Consider the following 21,201-nt stretch of genomic DNA (forward strand, 5'->3'; position numbering starts at 1 on the left):
GTGTAATGGCTTCATGGTTAAGAATGCACCATTTGACAAGACGAAACAAAACATTTATTAATATAACATTAAGGCGTATAATTTTACTCGTAGCAGTACATCACTTCCACAACATACAATAATCCAGCACCTCTCTTCTCCGCAGCTAATATTAAACAACTCTAAATATAGCATCCTTTTAGGAAAAGAGGCGAAACTCGCCAAGCACGCTTTGTTGATCGCCAAACAATCTTCAGATACTACAAGAATAATTAAGGTAAACATTTTGATATTTTCCAAAGTTTTCAGATGCTCAACCACAATTTTCGTAAGTTAACATTTCATATAAACTTGTAATACATTGTAATACATTTGGGTGTACACTCAGATCCACCTGGCCACTAAGTGGCCTCATGGTCAAAAAAAGTGACCCCAAAAGAACATCACATACAAAAATAATATATAGTACAAAAGATAAATAAGATACAAATAATACTCATATATAAAATAAAAATATGAAAAAACATATAACAAACACTCAGAAATATACAAAAATTAACACAAAGGACAACATCAGATCAGATCAGAATTCCAATTACCCGTCGATTTGCATTAAAAAATTTAAGGGCATCTTGTGTAAAAGATATAAAAGCCTTGATATCAAAATTATCATTATATATAGCATTATCAATTTTGTAAAGCTTCCTCTGATCGGCGAAAATAGGACAGCCCCCCACAAAATGTTTCGCGTCTCCAATTGCATTACAAGAAGCACAAAGTTCATTATTTTGTAAGTTGAATCTCTTAAAATAATAGGGAAATCTCCCGTGGCCAGTAAGGATTTTGTTTCGATCAGTATTGTTAAAAATAGCCATTTTGTTAGAAATTCTGATAGTTTTCTTGTATCCTTTATTTTTCTGGTGAATTTTCCCATAAATAAACATGCCAGAAGAGCAAAAAAGTTAAACAAAACTTTGGAACCCTATTAACAACTCCAAGTAGACTCTAACGCTGATCAGCTGACTTGCGATCAAAGCAGAACACTGAATTAACCTGTAATTTCAATTTTTACTACAATGATGTCATATATTAGCTTCTACGCGAGGTTAACGTATACGAATTTAATGTATGGTGTTTTAACTTAGTCTATACTAACATCACAAGAAGTAACCTTATATTAGAAAATGCGAAGAGAAAAAACTGTCTGGCGTGGACGCACTCAACTGATCTTTGTTTATTAATGTTGCTAACAATATTTCTATCGGGCACCATATGTACACCGTGCACAAAAAATGAAACAGTTCTATATCTCCCATTCTACTAGACAGATTGTCGAAATTAAACTTCTGTTTTCCATGTCAAGCGAGACTTATGGTATGTATTAGATTTATATATAGCATAGTTCTAACATAAGTATTCTGACCCAAAATCAGACTTTTTATGAAATAACGTACTAATTTTTTCCATATTTCGATTCAACAATTAAAAGTTGTGGAACTAAGCCTAACGAAGCTGCCATTTATTTACATTTGAAACTCATAGTAGAACAGTGAATTAAGTCAGTTTGTGCACCAACTTTAGTGTCTTTTTGCCGAGTGGGACCAAAAGTAAACTTTCAATTTTGTACACCGAAAAATCCGTCTTCCTGCGCGCTGGCCGAATTGTTTATTTTTAGTCAGAAATTCTAATTTTAATTTTTTTAAAATTTTTAACTGCATTTCATGTTTTAGTTTATCTCTATTTTACAATTTTTAACTAAGGTGTTTTGAGTTTTTATGTATTTTTGCCTTGCTGCGAAGTAAGAACTGAATTAATTGAATGCGAAATATATCTCTGACGAAATTTGAGGAAGTAAGTTTAAATGAAGTGTAGCAAAATATGTGTATAATTTAATAGGTCGTGCAAGTAATTTATATGGCGTCCACAGCACATTCTGTCTAAAGAATTTCAGATGAAAAATTTGAACTTCTCTTATTCAGGTACGTTCTTGTGAGTGTTGTATACATTTTCCTGAGTACTGAAAGTACAAAAATAGGGAGGAATTTTTTGTTCATCTTCCTTTTAAATAATTACTTGCATTTCGAAATCCATTATTCCTTTGAACCGAACATTTCTCGAATAATTTTTTAATCAGTTAATTTTTATTCTCATGTTTTGTTCATGATCATTGGTGAACTAAGTTGAAATCTTGACAAAAAATTTACTTGCTATTTAATTTTCTTTCAGGAAAGCTGTTAAGGCAACTGCTCTGCTTTTCCCTCTTCTCGGCCTCACTTATTTAATGTTCTGCATCAACTCCAAAGATGATGCCATGTTTGAAGAAGCCTATATGATCAAGCGCTATTCTACAATCGTCACAGGTAAGTGTATATTCAAAGTAGTATCCAAGTGAATATAAATATACATTAAGGGGACTTAAGACTCGATAATTGACCGAACTATTGCGAAGAGCAATGTTGCCGGTTCCAGAAATAAAGGCCTAGGGCACATGACATAATGAAATCCGGACGTGGAAGCAATCTCGGGAGAGAAAACTGAGAAAAAGGGAAGTACCAAAAGGAGCAAGTGAATATAATCAGACAAGGTTTCGAAACGTGACGAGCGATCAGAGTTTTCTAGAAGAATACAAGATGATGCAGGTTCAATGACAACAATATGAGAAAATACAATACAGCAATGCCTTCAATGACAAACTTAAATTTTTCAATACAACCTCAATCAATACAACTAAGTACAACACAATTCAATACAACACAATTTAATACAACAATACAACACAATTCAATACAGCAATTCTACAACAACCTAGGCTACAAATTTACAACACAACAATTTCATCCCAACAATGCAATTTACATCACAGCAACAGCAACCACAATTTCCAAGAACAATATTCAAACAGCACAAATACTACTATCAAGATCAGATGCATTAGAAGTATAAACAGCTACCAACTGAGGAGTTAAGTGATAAAGTTGTCATCTCCTCCCATTAAGGTGTGAGCTGCCAGTGGCCTGAAGCTTCGATCTTCGAAGAGAATTTCATAATTAAATACTTGAGAGTCATTTACGAAGTCACACTTGCACAGCTTTGTTGAAGAAGTTTTCATTGGATCATCTGATATAAACTGAAATTGTTTCAAGCTTTACATTTCTATGTAAAAGTTCATTACGAATAAGATAGTGGGAGTCAGTAATAATGCCCAGAAATTTGGTTTGTACAACTTACAATTGATGAAGCTGAGTTTGAGTACCCGTGTTCCAAGCAGGAGCAGTATAGCAAAGTATTGGTCGAATGCAGGTAGTATAGATATGTTTTTTGGTACGCAAGTTAAGATTTTTGTATTTTCCAATGACAGGAAGAAACATGCACATGATTGCCAATGGCCTTGGTCTTGGCACTTGTAATGTGGTTGGACGATGTAAGTCTTTGATTTAAAATGATTTCTAAACATTTAGCCTTTGTCATATAAATCTACAGCTAGTTTGAGAAGCCCATATTTCCTTTATAGCTATAAAAAGAGTAGTAGATATTTAAAAATACATACAAATGTTCTGTTACTTTTTTCTTCTCATGACTCAATGGTTCACTCAAGTTATTTCTCTTTCACACAAGTATAACAGTAACAAATGTTACTGAAACTGAAAATTCCCCACGTTTTCAAAACGTATTCAGATCTGTAGGAACGTTCCTTTTGTAGGACAGTAGTTATACAGTGTTATTCGTAAGTAGAGGAATAAATTTCTAGTAGGGCTAAGGTACATCTAAACGACTCGGAATCCTGTAGCAATGCAATCATAACAAGACAGGGAGGTTGCCAATGTCTGTCGCAAGAAAACCTCCGACAGCCACCCGTAAAGCTATTAGGACGAATATATTGTGATTGAAGATTGACTTTTAAAGACAATAAGCTTAAGTCATGACTTTCCTGGCAATAAAGTTGCCAGTGGGCACAGCGTAGAATCTTTGTCGTTTTGAAATACGCCCGACAATCGTCAGACGTGCCCAGTACATTTTAAAACGTCCGACATTCCATGTCTTACGTCACGTTACGAAGTTTCGGCGACATTTACCATCAGGAAGGTCAGGACTTACTTTCATGGTCTTCAAATGTCAGTTTGAGACTGCAATATATTCCTATTTTCCATTCTACCACCTCTTTTTTATAATAGTTATACTATTGCTTTGATTTGTATTATGTTCTTATATTTTTATTGTATTTTATTATTATTTTAATATAAAATGATGATCATGCTCCCGGGGGGGGACTATAATAGTTATACTAATGCTTTGATTTCCATTATGTTTCAGATTATATTTTAATTAAAGGGTCAATATAAATTGATGATTATGCTCCGGTTTGCATTGTTTTTGTTTACGTTATTTTAGTTACTTAGTCAATACTAGTTGATCATCATTTTGCAATTTTAATTACTTTTATTTCAGTTTGTGGTGATTTGTTGATGATCATGCTATAGTTTACGTTATTTTATTTATAAACCGCTACTAGTTGACGATCATTTTTCAATACTCATTGCTTTTATTTCAGTTTGTGGTGATTTGTTGATAGGCTGATACCATTTGCTGATCATACTCTAACTTAGGTGCTACTTTGGTAGACTGTTTCACGGATTTTAGCAAGGGATACGACTTATGGTAAACCCATTGCTGGACAAGTTATTTATGGTAACCGATACTTTGTTGTTATTTTATTTAAAAAATAATGCGTTTTAGTATGCATAAATTCAGTGTTTTAAATATTATTTATGGCTTCTAAATATTAAAAATCAATTTGATTTTGCCTTTTTATTTGAAATAAAAATTTTATTCTTTATCATATTTTATATAATTTTATGTTGTGGATGATGTATTCAATGACGTCACCTTACTTTAAAAGTAATTCGTTTTAATACGTATAAATTTAATCTAATGTTTTAAACATTATTTATGGCTCTTAAATATAAATACAATTTAATTTTGCATTTTTTTAAAATATGATTTTATTATGCATGAATTTTTAAATAATTTTAATTCTAGCCGTGATGTAATAAGCTCTCTGATTGGTTATAGAATATTTGTGCATTAACGAGCTGTAATCAGCTCCCTGATAGGTTGCTGAAAATTTGTGCATTACCGCGCCATTTTAAAATTTAATTTATATCTTCGAATTCCTTCAAAGATGTTATCTAAATTATGATTCTGATTTTTTATTGTGGTACTTATCAATAAACAACAGGTTAAACACTCAAAAAAATGTAAGTACATATTTTTCTTTTATTTTATAATTGTATACTTCAATTTTTGTTAAAAAAATTAATACAGGGGAGGGAAGGGAAGATGTAAGGTGTAAGGTTTAAGGTTTAAGGTAAGGTAAGGTAAACTTCAGACATGACTTTCATCCTCAGCTCCATCCATTCCTACCCCGCAGACACCCTCATAGAAGCAACTGCCGCAATGGACAGAATTCGTCTCAAATGCCCTTCCGCTCCCACCATCTTCAGCGGCGACTTTAATACCCATCACACAATCTGGGGCTATACAGACATCAATAGGAAAGATCAAGAATTAGAAGTCTACATAGACGCCTTCACCATTCCATACATGCCTCCCCTACGTTTGAGAACACCTACAACAAAGGATCACCAGACCTGACACTTAACAGCAACAACGCCAGCCACTTATTGCAAAACTGGGAGTTGTCAGACCATTGTAGCCTGTCGGATTACAAATACATCTACTTTGGTATCAGTACCAGCACCACCATCCCAATACTTAAATGCTACAGACTACCGAAAGCAAAAATAAAGACACTGGAAAGGCAACTTCACGACCTACTAACCAGAGAACTTCCATCATTGCAAAGCTGCCACAACGCCGCAGACCTCGACCAGTACACAAACCATCTAACGTAGGAGCTACAAAAATGCTGCGACAGTACTCTCCCCATTCGCACAGCCAAGAAAATCCAAGGTCTTTCGTGGTGGTCGAAGGACCTTCGCCAGCAACGCCAAAAATGCCTGACACTAAGACGCCGCCTCACCAAAGCAGACACCCCAGAGGAACGCGTCTACTTCCTAACACAGTTCAGAAAAGAGAAAACTACATACAAACAAAGCATACTGACTGCAAAAACTACCACCTGGAAGAAATTGATTTCTTCGGAATTCTCCACAAAATCTTAACAAGCAAAGTTTTTGACCCCACCAAATCTGCCTGCAGCAACAAACAGCCAACTCGAACAACAGCCTTACCTTAAACACTGCTGCAATTATTTTGAGCACCGTCTTTCCCTCAGAAAACCCAGCTGATGATTCACCGGAACAAAAGCTTCTTAGAAACAACCACGCAGCATCGATGACCCAAGACGACATTCTCTTCACCAGGCAAGAAATCACACAAATCTATCGTACCCTGCCCAAGAAGAAAGCACCAGGCCCTGACGGCCTAGACTATAGCTTCCTCAAGGTCGCCTACAAATCACATCCCATCTTCTTTCTACACATCTTCAACACCCTCCTGAATCATGAGTTCTTCTCGAGTGCCTTTAAATCTGGTCATGTACTCTTCTTCACTAAAAGGAACAAAGATCTCCAAAGCGCAAGCTCTCTCCGATCGATCTGCCTGTTGCCGGCTCTAGGGAAAGTCTACGAAAAACTAATAGTACGAAGACTCAACTTTCATCTGCAAGACAATCGCATCCTAAGCAGCAGGCAGTTCGCCTTCCGCTCTGGCCTCTCCACACTGCATGCTCTGGAGGAAGTTCGACAGATAATCCACCACAACAAAGAACAACAGCTTCACATGGCCTTTGTCTCAATTAACCTTCAGAGTGTCTTTGATACCCTCTGGTGGCCGGCCATTAAACAAGCTCTCCGCTCATCGAGATGCTCCAGTAACATCTACGGCATATTTGACAGTTCCCTCTAGAATCGTTCCCTCCTGGTCCCACACAACAACGGGACAACCATCAAACAACAGGAGAAAGGATGTCCGCAAGGATCTTGCGCCCGCCCAGTGCTGTGGGATCTAACTTTCAACAGCATCATCTCCACTAAAATGGGCACAGCATACACAACTAGTTGCCTATGCAGACGACGTCGCGTTCCTAATACAGGGTCGCACCAAAAACGAATTGGAACACAGAAGCCCTCAAATATTACAAAAATTCAGCTTCCTCTGCCAAGAACTCAAATTAACCATTTGCACTGCCAAATCAACCGCTCTAATCATTCCCAAGCCAGGAACCAGCCCAAGCAGAAATCCATGTATCAAACATCAACAGAAAAATCTAAAAATCGTCAAAGAGCTCAAGTATTTAGGCTTAACATAGGACAAAGGTCTTGCATGGATCCCACATCTACAGCAACTCAAAATTAAGACACAAGTCATTGCACGCAAGGCCCGTCAATTTCAAGGTATAAATTGGGGACGAAACCCATATATTAACAAGATTTTATACACGACAGTGATTGAACACATAGTCCTCTACGTTGCCGCAATATGGGCGACGCCGATGCAAAGCCGGAAACTTAAACAACTACAGACCATCCAAAGACATTTCGCACTAATGATATGCAAAGAGTTTCGCACCACAGCCACCTCTGCGGCCATCATCCTTGCAGGCATACCACCACTATACCTTAGAGCCGAGCAAGAAGCTACAATAACCAGAGTCCTGCAACTACGCAAAGACGCCACCTTCCACGATACAACCCACAGTCCGACTTTATGTGAAAACCCTCGTCCCACTCAACGCCCACACACAGGTATTCAAGGTAGAAACTTTCACATCACCATAGACAACACTAGTTCTTCTAGTATTCTCAACCCTACTTATGTCTACTAAAAAGATGGATCCAAGATTGAAGACGGAGTTGGAAGCGCTTACATTTGCTACCATTAAAATGATGAACATACCAGCTGGAAGGCAGCACTGCGGCACTTCGACAGTGCATTCCAGGCAGAAGCCTTGGCCATCCTCAACGCCACCAACGACATACTAAATAACGGCTACCATCAAACATGCATCTGTACAGACAGCCAATCTTCACTCCTGGCAATTCAAAACTTAAGCCACACCTCCCAATTATCTCCGAAATCCAAAAGCTACTCTCCGTCAACCACCAGCAACGCGTTCACCTCACCTGGGTCAAGGTGCATGCTGGTCTAGATGGAAACGAGGTAGCAGAAACCCTAGCCAAAGAAGCTGCCACCAGTTCTGAAGTACACCCTTAAATCAGTATTTAACCACACCCTTAAATCAGGTATTCATCTCTCAAGGATGTGCAGTCGATCGTCCATGTCAGCGCAGCCACTCCTGTATGGGAAACAGGAAACAACTGGGGAAAAAGCTATAAGAAAAACTGTTAAAGCAATATCCTTTCTAAACTTTAAAACATTTGCTCAGACACTTCCAGTTAAACTTATGACAATGATGACTTTATAAAAATATTTCATTGATACCTTTACATGATCGAATAGTTAATTTCAGAAAAAAATTATACTAGTATGTATGCATTTTAATAAAAAATGATTTATATTGAAATATATCTTTACTTACCTGTCGGCTTTTCTTATTATGTTTAAAATGAATACATCTTTATTTCCGTTCTTAAGTCCGGATAAGTTAGCAAAAGAATACTCTTTTTTTACCGTATACTGCTTATGGGGATTGATTTGTTACTCATATTTTATGTTAATGTATTCCAAGATATTTCATTTCATTTAAGTAGTTTTATTATTCCTAAAGAGTATGTTTTGCTTAGTGAATATTTAACTGCATTTCCCTCCCAATAACGCGTGGGACTAGTCTAATAATGTGTAGCATAAATATACTTACATTTTAAAATCCCAATTGAAAGTTAATTAAAATTAGTTGAATCCGTATTACATGTACATAAATTACTGATTCTTCTACAGAATGATTCATGGTTTTATGTGTATAGTGACAAGGCAAAAAGAAAATTTCACGTTTTTTCCACTGATAGTGAATCTGAAACCGAAAACGACTCATTTTTAAATACGTTGCTTCTACAAACCATTTCCAAAACCTTTGAAAATCATTTCATTCCTTTAGAGAATTCTACGTAAATATAACTTAAATTTGGTAAAGATTCTATCCTCACTTTTGATAAAACACTAAATATTTTAAACTTCAAAATGCTTATTTCGTATTTAGTTCTTAATATTAAGAAAATGGTTCTAAGATAGGTACACTGTACTGAAGAAATAATGCAGCAAAATTGATTTAGATAGTCTTTGGAGGTTTTATCTTGCATAATAATTGCAACTTTACTTAAAATTAGTTCACAAAATTGGATACAAATTTCCTATAATGCAAACTGATACGTGCAATTATGAGAAAATGGAACAATTATTTGGATTTAATTTTGTACTCAAAAGGAGTTAGTCCTCATTCAATGCAAATTAATGAGGAATATTTAGCTGATATTAGTATTTTACGAAGAAATTCTCGTAATCAGGATGGATGAAAATTACAAGATTCGAGAATATAGCGTAGATTTTTCTGTTTTTCTGTTTTTTTTTCTTTTTGTTTTCTTCTGTAAATATATGTATATTGGTAATGATATATATTGTGTAAAGGTATGGCGGTGACTCACAAGATTTCGTTCATAAGAAAATCAATTGGTAAATAAATTAATGAAAACTGACATTCACCACCTAGTATAAGAAATTTAAAAAATAAATTATTTATGAAATTGTCTAGTGAATTAAGCTGGAACTGAACCAAGTTCAAAAATGTGTTAACATTATGCCTACAAATAAACGTATATGAATAAAAAAAAATTTCAAGAGAGGAACTGATAACTAATGCGTAAAATCACTGAACGCTGAGTAATTCACATCTGATTCTGTACTGGAAACTTTTATATTACGCACTTCTCTTGTACATGTAACATAAAAAATCGTTAATTTCACACAAAATTTGTCCATGAAGGCAGAAATGTCCCTACTTAGTGCAGAGAAAAGGAAATCGAAAATTTCCATAGTCGACTCATTTGAAGTGTATTAATTAGCAAAAAATACGCAATTACAAGTTATTAAACGTTTAAAATAGTAAAGGTTACTGTATAATAACCTCAAATTTGAGATTTCATTTTAAAAACTCGGAATTTATCAAATTATCTGAAGGCAACCAACGTTCAAAACTTAACATTCGTAACAGTTGAAGACCTTACAAAGATATATTCACATATAAAAGTATTAAGAATTAAAAGTAAATGCCTGAATCTACACGAAATTGTAAAGTTTGAAAATTCGAATAGATTTGGATTAGGATTGGATTATTCAGTTATGGCAAAGCACACGAGGGCTATCTGCCTAAAGGGAGGGATGCCTTTCGTGCAGGACTTTCTAAGAGAAACTGGCTCGTATACACGTTACACATGGGGAAAACCACGAAAACGCCCATGCAGCCAGCCCGTTCGCGGGATTCGAACCTCAGACCGAACTACCAGTGTTCAACGTCTTTACCGCTCGGCCGCTTGTGGGCTGAAAATTCGAATGAATTTAATAACCAAGACAAATACAAGAAACAGTTATCATAGCTACTACAAAATGATCAATTGTAGAACTGGCAAATTAAAGCAGTACTATAATATATAGACTAAGTAATGTAACATATAGTCTATTCAACAAATTGAATATGAATAACAGTTGTAAAATGAAATGCTTAACTGTAAACTATCTGTACATTTAAGAAATATAAATATGTAAATTTAGCTGAAATTTTAAAATAGCTGAAATCAAAAGCTTCATCGCAATCGAAAATTATGAATAAATAGTTTAAATTTAGATTAGGTTGGAAACTAGAAAGAATAAAGTGTCCAAAAATATTAAAATTACATCTAATATTAAATAAAGTTAGTGTGTATTTTAGCAAAATGTAATAAACACTAAAATTTTTACAGATTACTTTCAAAATTACGAAAGTTTAAAATGTACGAAACAAGTTTAAAATTACATCTAAAATTAAATAAATTTCATATATATGGTCCGAAAATACAGGAATTAAACTGAAATTAAGTTGTTATGTTAAATCTTTCAATTGCAATTATAATAATAAGCACAACAAACTTATAAAAAGTTACTTTTCCGTGAGGTTTTTATTATTTTAACATCCCGAATTTTATTCTACAACTAAGTTTTTAAAACAGTTCTATTTCTTTTCGTTACCTTTTAAGGTATTTCTCCCGACTTCTTAGCAAGCTTTTCTGGTGTAGTGGTGAGCACACTCGGCGCGTATACCAGAGCTCCGTGGTTCGATTCCCAGCGAAGGCACTGCTCCTTTTTATTCGCTCCTGCTTTCAAAAAATCTCCAATGTCTCTACAGTTCAATAAGTTACAAAAACGTGTTTAAGTCTGATTTATGCCTGCTTTTTTTTATTCAACAATAATAAAATAATTAATTTCTAATATAATAATGTAAATTAGACATTTCTTTTCTAACCAATACCTGCTATGTGCCAATAATTCACAATTTATAATTTATGTGCACAAATGACTCCAATTTCGTAATATTAAATAAATTATTACATTTATATCCCTGAAAATAAAATAACTTATTAACACATATAACTTTAAATTAGTTTCCGAAAATCTACTTCATATAAAATTTTACAGCAGAACCTTTTTATTAAATATGCCAGTTACACTTTTTTTCCAAACACCAGATATTGGTTTGACAGTAACGCATTTCTCTAACCAGTCCAAGAACATATTTAAAAATGTAATTCTATGATCATCTACAGAATGTGTAATCTTATTGTAATTATCGAATGTGTAATTATCGACAATATTTTTCATATTATATATTTTTCAAAATTATTATATCAATTTCAGTTGAATTAATAACACTATTAGGAATTTAAAAAATACTAGAACTTGTGATCTGGGCTTTAAGGAAAAACTATTTGTGTATTTTTTTTTATTTTATCACCGTGTTTTTGATTTTATGTTCGTTTTTTAGTCATCTCATTTTATATAATAATCTTTATGCATAATAATATTTACATATATAATGTACATAATAATTAATAAATAGCTACTGTAATTTCCGGAAGAAAGGCCACATCAGCGTAAACGCCGCACTCGAGAAAAATGGCGGGAAAAAAATTAAAATTACACAGAAACGCCGCATCAGCGTAAACGCCGCAATAGATTAAATTGCGCGTGACATAGTCGTGGGCCGTATAGATGCAAAAACTCAACCTAAGTCCTGATATATGACATACCAGTTAAGAAAAATGCATGAAATGAAACCATAACTCAAAAATAAATTAAAGGTAAGAAATGTATAGCTTCTGTGCCGTTTAGAGACATTTTCAAAAATTTTCCGCTCCCTAATTAAAAACTATCCAACAAGTACTTGTACCCTAACTGATGGGATCTGTATTTGGCAGAATGCCAAGAAAAATCCATTCATGCTGAAGGGGAAATACGTCAGAGTTCGTTATTGCGAGGCAGGTGGAGTCGTGTCCGCCTTTGAAAAAATTGCAGAAAAGGCAGGGGTGGAAAGAGGATGGGTCCTGGAAGATTCATCGAATGGCAGAGGAGAGAGACTATTCAAACTGATGAGAATGTTGATTTGAAAGGGGGAAGAATGTTATTGTTCTGAGATCTCGTTTAGGGTGAATAAGGCATTTAGGTCCGTTCAAGGGAAGAACGTAAACAAAATAACGTTCGCAAAAAGCAACTGAGTGGTCTTTTGTGTGGGAACAGTACCAATCTATGCACAATGACAAGGCCATCCAAACTATGTACAATGACGATCATAGGAAATATTTTATTTTTAGTGCACCTAAACGCCGCATGGGTAGAAACGCCGCACCCGCTAAAAATTTAAGTTTTAAACACGTAAACGCCGCGGCGTTTCTTCCGGAAATTATCATACATAAACAAAAATACATAATGAATAAATAGCTACTTAAATAACATATTTTTTTTTCCAGTATGGCATTTATATGTACACAAACCAATCAAACATGATAAGCTCTGATTAAGACTTCCAGAAAGGGAAGAATGTGACGATCTTCTTCATATATACTAGACTCTAAATCACATAATAATTACATTAAAGCCCAGATTAATTCATCTGTTTTTACAGTGAAGTAATTATTACTCAGTTTTTCTGATGACTGGAAATGATTAAAAATTAAACTGCAAGAAATGAAAGAAAAAAAGCATCTCACGATACATTCCACATCTGCAATAAAATCATTTTTTATAATCATTTAATGTTAACTAAATTAAAGCTGATTCATCAACAAAGCGGATACGAACACAGCCAGCGTTTTATTTTATTCTACATAAGCATTTTTTCATCAAGCACAGATAAACTGGCACAATCTGTATACCAAATCTACAATGGTGCTTTTTATATTTATGTCTGTAAAGTCAGGGTGGGACTTCAAAACTATTGCTACAGTTTTAATAATCCATGTACAGCGTACACATTACATAATAAATCAACTTCCAAAATGTATTGATATATTTAGCTGACAAACACGATAATAAATTGTAATAAGTATAAAATATTATTACAACAGAATTCATGATCACAACCCAATCCCTGCTTAACCTGCAAATGTATCAACAGTCATTCACACAAAATCAACAAGATATATATTAAGAACCATTCTTCCATACATAAGTACATACACATGAATGAGCAATGAGATAATGAGTTAACATAGCAGTACCAAATAAAAATATATTCTTAAAAAAGCCATTCTAATAATCTTTCTGGCTCTAAAAATAAAAAATCTGATGTGTACACCAATCATTTCCTTGTACGGAATATTAAATTATACTCATTTTTTTTCATTTCATTTACACTTATTGGATTGAATTAAATCTACTTCGCCGACATGGCATAAAACACAATAGAATAAATGCATTCTTTAAAATTCACTCTATTTGTTTACCACAGCGACACTCTGGCGCTAGGTTCACTTAACAATATTATATTTCGTTCATATTATAATTCAGAATGCACGAAATTTATATCATTTGAAGAATTATCTAATCGTTGTCACATGTCCTATTCAAATACTATAATAAAGCTAGAACGATGTATAAAAGAAATTAAGCAAACAAAACCAAAAATGAAACAGTTTTTCACAGACGATTGAGTATTTCTCATTCAAATAATTCGGTTCTCACTTCGCGACAAGGCAAAAATACATAAAAACTCAAAATATCTGTGTTAAAAATTACGAAGTAAATCTTAAACACTTATTTCCTCGAAAAAATTCCAGAAAGCATTAAGCATGATTTAATTCACAATAATAAATGAAGGCGTAATCTTTGTTGTTGCGAAGCTAAGTTTCTCTAGATTGGCAACAAACCCACTATCTTGCTGTTTCAAATGTAAACAAGCAATGGCCGCCATCAAAAACATTATTAGGCTTAGCGGCACTTAAACAACTTTAGAATTGTGAATAATTCTAAAAATATTGCATACAGATTTACTAAAGACATAAAAACCTTAACGGAAAGATAAGAACAACATAATTCAATCATTTTTAAAGCAAAAAATGTACAATTTACAAGCATATAAGAGTAAAGAAACTGAGATCACTGAGCCGGGTAACAGAGTGGATATATATATATAAATATATTTATATACGTTTGGTGCGGCCGATTGCAACCAAAATGCGAGGTGCACATCTACATGTTATAGAAGTCCTATTTACAAAATTTCAACGTTCTGAAGCTACTCGTTTTTGAGTTATGCGAGATACGTACGTATGTACGTTCGTACAGACGCTACGAAAAATTCTCTTCAGAAATTATTTTAAAGCAGCTTTATAATTTTTTTGGAGGAAAAGAGTCTTTTATTCTGTCCTTACTTACAGATATCACGCAAAACATGGTTAAATTGCATTCGATAGCGGTCAAAATGGATATTTTCGTTGAAATATGCTGCCTGAAACTTTTCGCGATTACAATACTTCCTTTTAACTTCGTACAAGGAAGTAAAAACAGTATTTTTTTTCCTTAAATCCAAAATTTCAAGTCTACCATTTTTTGTAAACTCCCAATAGCGTTATTAATTCAACTCCAATTGATATAATAATATATTCAATGAAGTTTTGTACAGAATATTAACTACCTAAAATGTTCTTCGGCTCCATGAAATAGACACGTGCCTTATTCTCCCATCCTAATGCTTTAGTAAACCAATCTTAAGTCCCAACAAGGTTTAAAAGACACCTTTTCGTATGATTTTCAGCTGAACAACTTAAACAGACAGTATAATAACAAAGAACTCAGCTGTGAGTCATTAAAGGAAAGTGAACTCTAAAATGGAAATTATGTGTTTAAAATATCGTATTCACAACACAAAGTCTGCCTACAAATTTCGCCTTATTCCTTTACTCATGTAAAAAAGGCACAGGTAACAAAGGCTAAAGCTAATTAATGTAAATTTAAAAGTTGGGCAAAAGTAATCGATCGTCAGTGCTTCCTCCCAAAAGCTCTCTTCTAAATTCAAGAAATTTATTATATGCATTAAATAATTTTCATTCTGGTCATAGCCAATGAAAGTAGAATTGACAGTTTGAAAAATAATAAGATAATTTGTTAACAAAGGTAAAAACCCTATAAACTGATTAAATAATTTTTGACGTACATTGATTAATCATCTATATGAAAATAAACCATATTTAATGTAAAAAAATAGAAAATGAAAAATCTCAACAAAACTGGGGAAGCTATGGCTCATGATCTATAAAATTTGCTAATCCTAAAAAAACTCCAGCTCAAGGTCTGTAAATGATCGCTAGTGCATTATATAAATATTGAAACCTTAAAAATAATATGCAACAGATAAAGCAAAAAATCAAATACACTTGAAATAATTAAAAAAACGAGAAGCGAAACAAAATAGCAATATAAAATTATGATTTTCAAATACTCTTTCGAAATTATATGGTTGCTTTTAATCTAAATAAAATACTCTCGGGCTTATAGCTACAGAATTTATTTTTAGACATTTTCTCATCAACTGTAATAGAGAGTGGACGTTTTAATCTGTCATTTCTTTGGTTCTAAATTCTCATCACTCAAGTCCTTAATCATTTTATTAATAAAATGTAAATTTACTACCTCTGCAGTTGACAAATTATGGTCTATTTTATCAGCTTTACTACTAAAACGCAGAACTTGACATTACTATATATTAAACATTTAGTTATACTTCAAACTTGTTTCCCCCATTTCTCATTAAATGTACTGTTAGTCATTCGAAACACAATAGCATAAAGGAAGCATACATCCAATAATTTACAAATCAATAATCATCAATCTAAATAGGATTTCTGAATAATTAGCGTTGCAAAACACATGCAGTTCACATGTACTAGCAATGCCACCTACAAAAATTAGAAAGCCACATAACAGTACGCAATTTGGTACTTACGTATTATCGCAACCAGGTTGGCGCGATTTGTAAGTTTCAGTAAAAAAGTATGAATAGAAAGAAAATGTACATTTATTAATTACAGATAATTTTTAATACAGTTTTTTATATTATTTTGTTTTAAAATATTAAATAGCAATTAAACCCTTCCGGTTTCGAATTTGAATAAGTTGCAGAATTATTTTTTTGGCGGAAATCTTTTCGCTGTTGCTTTTAGCACTGATTGAAAACCGTATTCGCCATAACCATGTACACGTCGACTTATTTTTACTTAAAAAAAAATCCCAGAATTGCACAAAAATGGCACTGCGCACACTCTTGACTTTATCCACGTACACTGCTATTTTGCATGTGGAAATTCACAAAATTTTCCTGCATTTTCGTGCAAATTTTTGTAATTTATGAGAAAATAGCAGTGTACGTGGATAAAGTCAAGAATGTGCGCAATGCCATTTTTGTGCAATTCTGGGATGTTTTTTAAGTGAAAATAGGTCGACGTGTATATGCAATTCTTAAAAACGCGGCAAGTAGTGGGCCATTTCACACTTTCTCCCAATTTCACACCTAATCTTCGTCAAGATTAAGCACTTTTTCATAAAAGTTCTAGCATAAGCGTAATTCGGCTAGCAGATTGTTAATAAAAAATGTTGAGTAAAAAAAAAAAAAAGAAAAAAAAAAGCCTTTACTTCGTCGACGTGTACTAAGTCGACGTACTAAGTCGAAGTGTACATGGTTTTGGCGAATACGGTTTTCAATCAGTGCTAAAAGCAATAGCGAAAAGATTTCCGACGAAAACATAATTCTGCAACTTATTCAAATTCGAAACCGGAAGGGTTTAATTGCTAATAAATTACAAAAATTTGCACGAAACTGCAGGAAAATTTTGTGAATCTCCACATGCTCTCTTTACAAAACTACGTATAACACGTAGGGTCGCCAAATTTGGCAATTTACGCGAATTTTGGCCTGGTTGCGTTAATACGTAAGTACCGGCAATTTTAAGTACAAATTTTAAGTACAGAATTTAAGTACAGAAATTATTTGTTTTTCAGCCCTTCCTATGCAAGAAAAGCTTCCGTATGCCTCAAAACATACTAACCAACAGGAATGTTTACATCAATCTTCTCACATCAGCAAAAGGAAGGACAGGTGACAGTTGGCGGAGGACGGGGACGCCTGGTGTTTAACAGGGGTAGGCAAGCATATGTCCCGCGCCTTCCACTATCCAGATGCAACAACTCCCTGGAGCCGCACAAGGCCGCACCTGGAGCTTATTGATATTCCATTCAGATTAAACATGGCCATACAAGGGCGACATTGTGCTACATTGAAATTTGATGTACATTTGTGGATGGGGCAGTCTTGTTTGTACATTAAACAGAGCATAAACACACATGAAATGTGCACATAAATAAATAAATAAAAAGAATACATGAATACTAAAAACACCTATAACATTCAAACACCTAAGACGCTTCAGACACGTAGACATTTAAACACTTAAAGACACTTGAGAAGGTACACAAAAACACTTAATACAATACAATATGCAATTGAGGTAACACAATGTACAGTGACACAATATGCAATAATAAACGCATATAATGCAATACTCACACGCTCAGAAGATACGTAACGCAGTGCACATGTACGCATTACGCAGGACACATGAGTGATAATCTGAGATATTAGCATGTTAACGCGCGCAGTGCAGTAGCGATAGTAGTGTACAATCAATGTGGCTGTAGAGGTAATACAATATGCAATAGTGGTAATACAATAAAATAAAAGGAATGACAAAAACATTGTCCACATGGGGTGAGCTGCTTAGCAAAATCAAAAACCCGGTTAATCTTCGAATTATGGTAACTTGGCGACTTTTTGGCGAAACTTTGGCGACCAACCCTGCTACAGCAACTTGCTAATTTTTTTTGGGGGGGGACATCATTTTGTTTTCACGAAGTAAAGGAATTTTTTTTTTTTTTTAATTCAACATTTTTTTCCAACAATCTGCTAGCCGAATTACGCTTATGCTAGAACTTTTATGGAACAAAAGTGCTTAATCATGACGAAGATTAGGTGCGAAATTGGGAAAAAATGCAGAATCGCCGCGTTTTCAAGAATTGCACATACATGGTATCCATGTACACGTTGACCTATTGTCACTTAAAAAAAATCCCAGAATTGCACAGAAATGGCATTGCGCACCTCTTGACTTTATCCATGTACACTGCTAAAGTCCTAGCTAGTTACCTTTATCGCCTTACCAAAATGTCGCCAAACTACCTGTTACCATATTCCAAAGATTAGCCAAAAACCCCAGCGCAGGAATTAGGTTTACAGCATAATAACCTGTTTCAGCACATATCATTTGATTACCTACCATCCAAGCACTATCTGTCTGCAGACAAAGGGAATCTTTTCAAGGTTCCATTGCTCAAATTACCATAGGCATATGCAACTCAAAGGGAGAGCTGAATAAGAGACAAATACAGGGGTTGGACAAAAATATGGAAACACCTTTAAAAAAACATGTTTCTTTGCTTAATATGGTGTAGGAAACCCGTTGGCATCCAAAGCAGCTTGCAGTCTTCTCGGAATGGATAAATACAGTTCCTGTATGTTTGCCAAGGGAATATTATACCATTCTTCCTGCAAAACGGGGGCAAGTTCAGATAACGATGTTGGCGGTGGATAACGAGAACGCACTTTCCGTTCCTATGTAGACCACAAAGGTTCGATAATATTCAGGTCTGGTGACTGTGGTGGCCAGGGGAGATGGCACAACTCATCCTCGTGCTCAGAAAACTAGTCCTGGACAATGTGAGCTGTGTGAACAGGGGCTTTGTCGTCTTGGAAGACACCATCACCATCGGGGAACAAAGTTTGTATCATGCGATGAACTTGATCGGCCAAACTGTTCACATAAGTCTTGGCAGTTATGTGCCCTGACACAGTTATCATGGGGCTAGCAGAGAACCACGATATGGCTGCCCAAACCATAACAGAACCCTCGTCATGTTTCACTCTTGGCAACAAGCAGTCTGTATTATAGGCTCGAGATGGCGTTCTTCAGACGTAAACTCGGCCAGAAGTGGGAAACAATGTGAAAGAAGACTCGTCAGACCATATTACTCGCTTCCACTGCTCTATAGTCCAGGCTTTATGACTTAAACACCACCTTTTCCTGTTACGGGCATTAGCATCACTCACGAGCGGCTTCTCAATTGCAGCACGGCCAGCAATTCCCTGTTTATGAAGCTCCCTTCTAATTGTTCTGGTACTCACAGGGTTCGGTAACACAACATTCATTTCAGCAGTAACTTTAGCAGCTGTGGTCTTCTTATTTTTCGTCACAATTGCCCTTAATGATCGTCTGTCACGATCACTCAGGACACACTTTCGTCCGCGCTGTGATTTAGCAGATTATGTTTTTCCGCTTTTCAAATATGCGGAATAAATCTTCGATACAGTACCTCTTGAAACACTAAACACCTCGGCTACCTTGCTTACGGAAGCACCTACCATACGTGCTCCAACAATTTGCCCACGTTCGAAGTCTGTTAACTCTGACATAATGCAATGACAACCTCACATAAGAGTACTCGGACAACAACTGAACTGTTTAGCACATTTATGAAGTTAGTAGGTGGCGTCACTAGTCAAAAACGCCAGCGCCACCTACATATTTCATTAAAATCAATCTTTCTTTTCAAACATGCATTTCACAAGGTTTTCCATATTTTTGTCCATCCACTGTAAATGGCATGAGAGATAAATCTCAATTCTGCCTGCAAAACCAAGATGATTATATTCGAGTCTCCCACCACTATGATAATAAACATCATGACCATTCCTCATTGTCAATAATCATACTCATCCATCATCATGTAAATAAATGTATATTCTCATTAATCCTCAGCAAGCAGGAATAGACTTTCCGCCTGATCAAGCAGGCATATGGACGTGTTGTGCACTAATTTTATTATCTATCAATTATTTACTCATCTATTTAATCAAGACTTAGTTATTCAAGATTATCTTACGTTATTTTTACTACAATTGTCTCGCATCAAGTTAAAAATTTTCCAAGTCCAATTTCAGTGCATGTCATCATGTGACCAACGAAAGAATTTCTGATTGGCTTTCGTCCTCTCACGAATTCAAATAATTAGAGACTTGTATATATTATTTTTCCTTTATTTTACATATATTTTACTTATCTTACAAATGTTTTATATCAGTGTATGAAGTGCTAATCATCATGATCATCATTCATCATCTAATAACATACCTATCTAATAACTGCTTATCAAATAATTGCTTTACTCATCCATGCTACTCACGGCAACTACTGGTACCTCGACCAACAGATGGAGCCACCATATCCAGATAAAGTATCTTCTGCTCAAGAAATTTTCCAATTTAAATTACTAAAGTGGATTTTTCATCACTAAGACGTACCCCATAGGGTAAATAACTTCTGAGTCAAAGTCCCTGGGACTAAATACTCATCGATACTTCAATTCATACCAATTCATACTCATCCATAACCCTGCAGTTTATGGTTTGGAGTGCCAATGGATTTTATTCACACTCACACAAGACGCATTGCCAGCATATTGAACATTTGGCGGTAAAAGTATAGTTTAGGGTACCACTTCGCGATTTTTGGCAGTACATGGATACCGATTGTGTGCAATATTTTGGCTTGCAAAACGCCGATTTTTGCGCCAAAAATCGCCGCTACACAAAGCCAAAATAACAAGACAAACAAT

This window comes from Stegodyphus dumicola, chromosome 7 (assembly GCF_044657685.1).
Source record: "Stegodyphus dumicola isolate Sdum_Otavi_A_Nest chromosome 7, ASM4465768v1".
NCBI lineage: Eukaryota > Metazoa > Arthropoda > Arachnida > Araneae > Eresidae > Stegodyphus > Stegodyphus dumicola.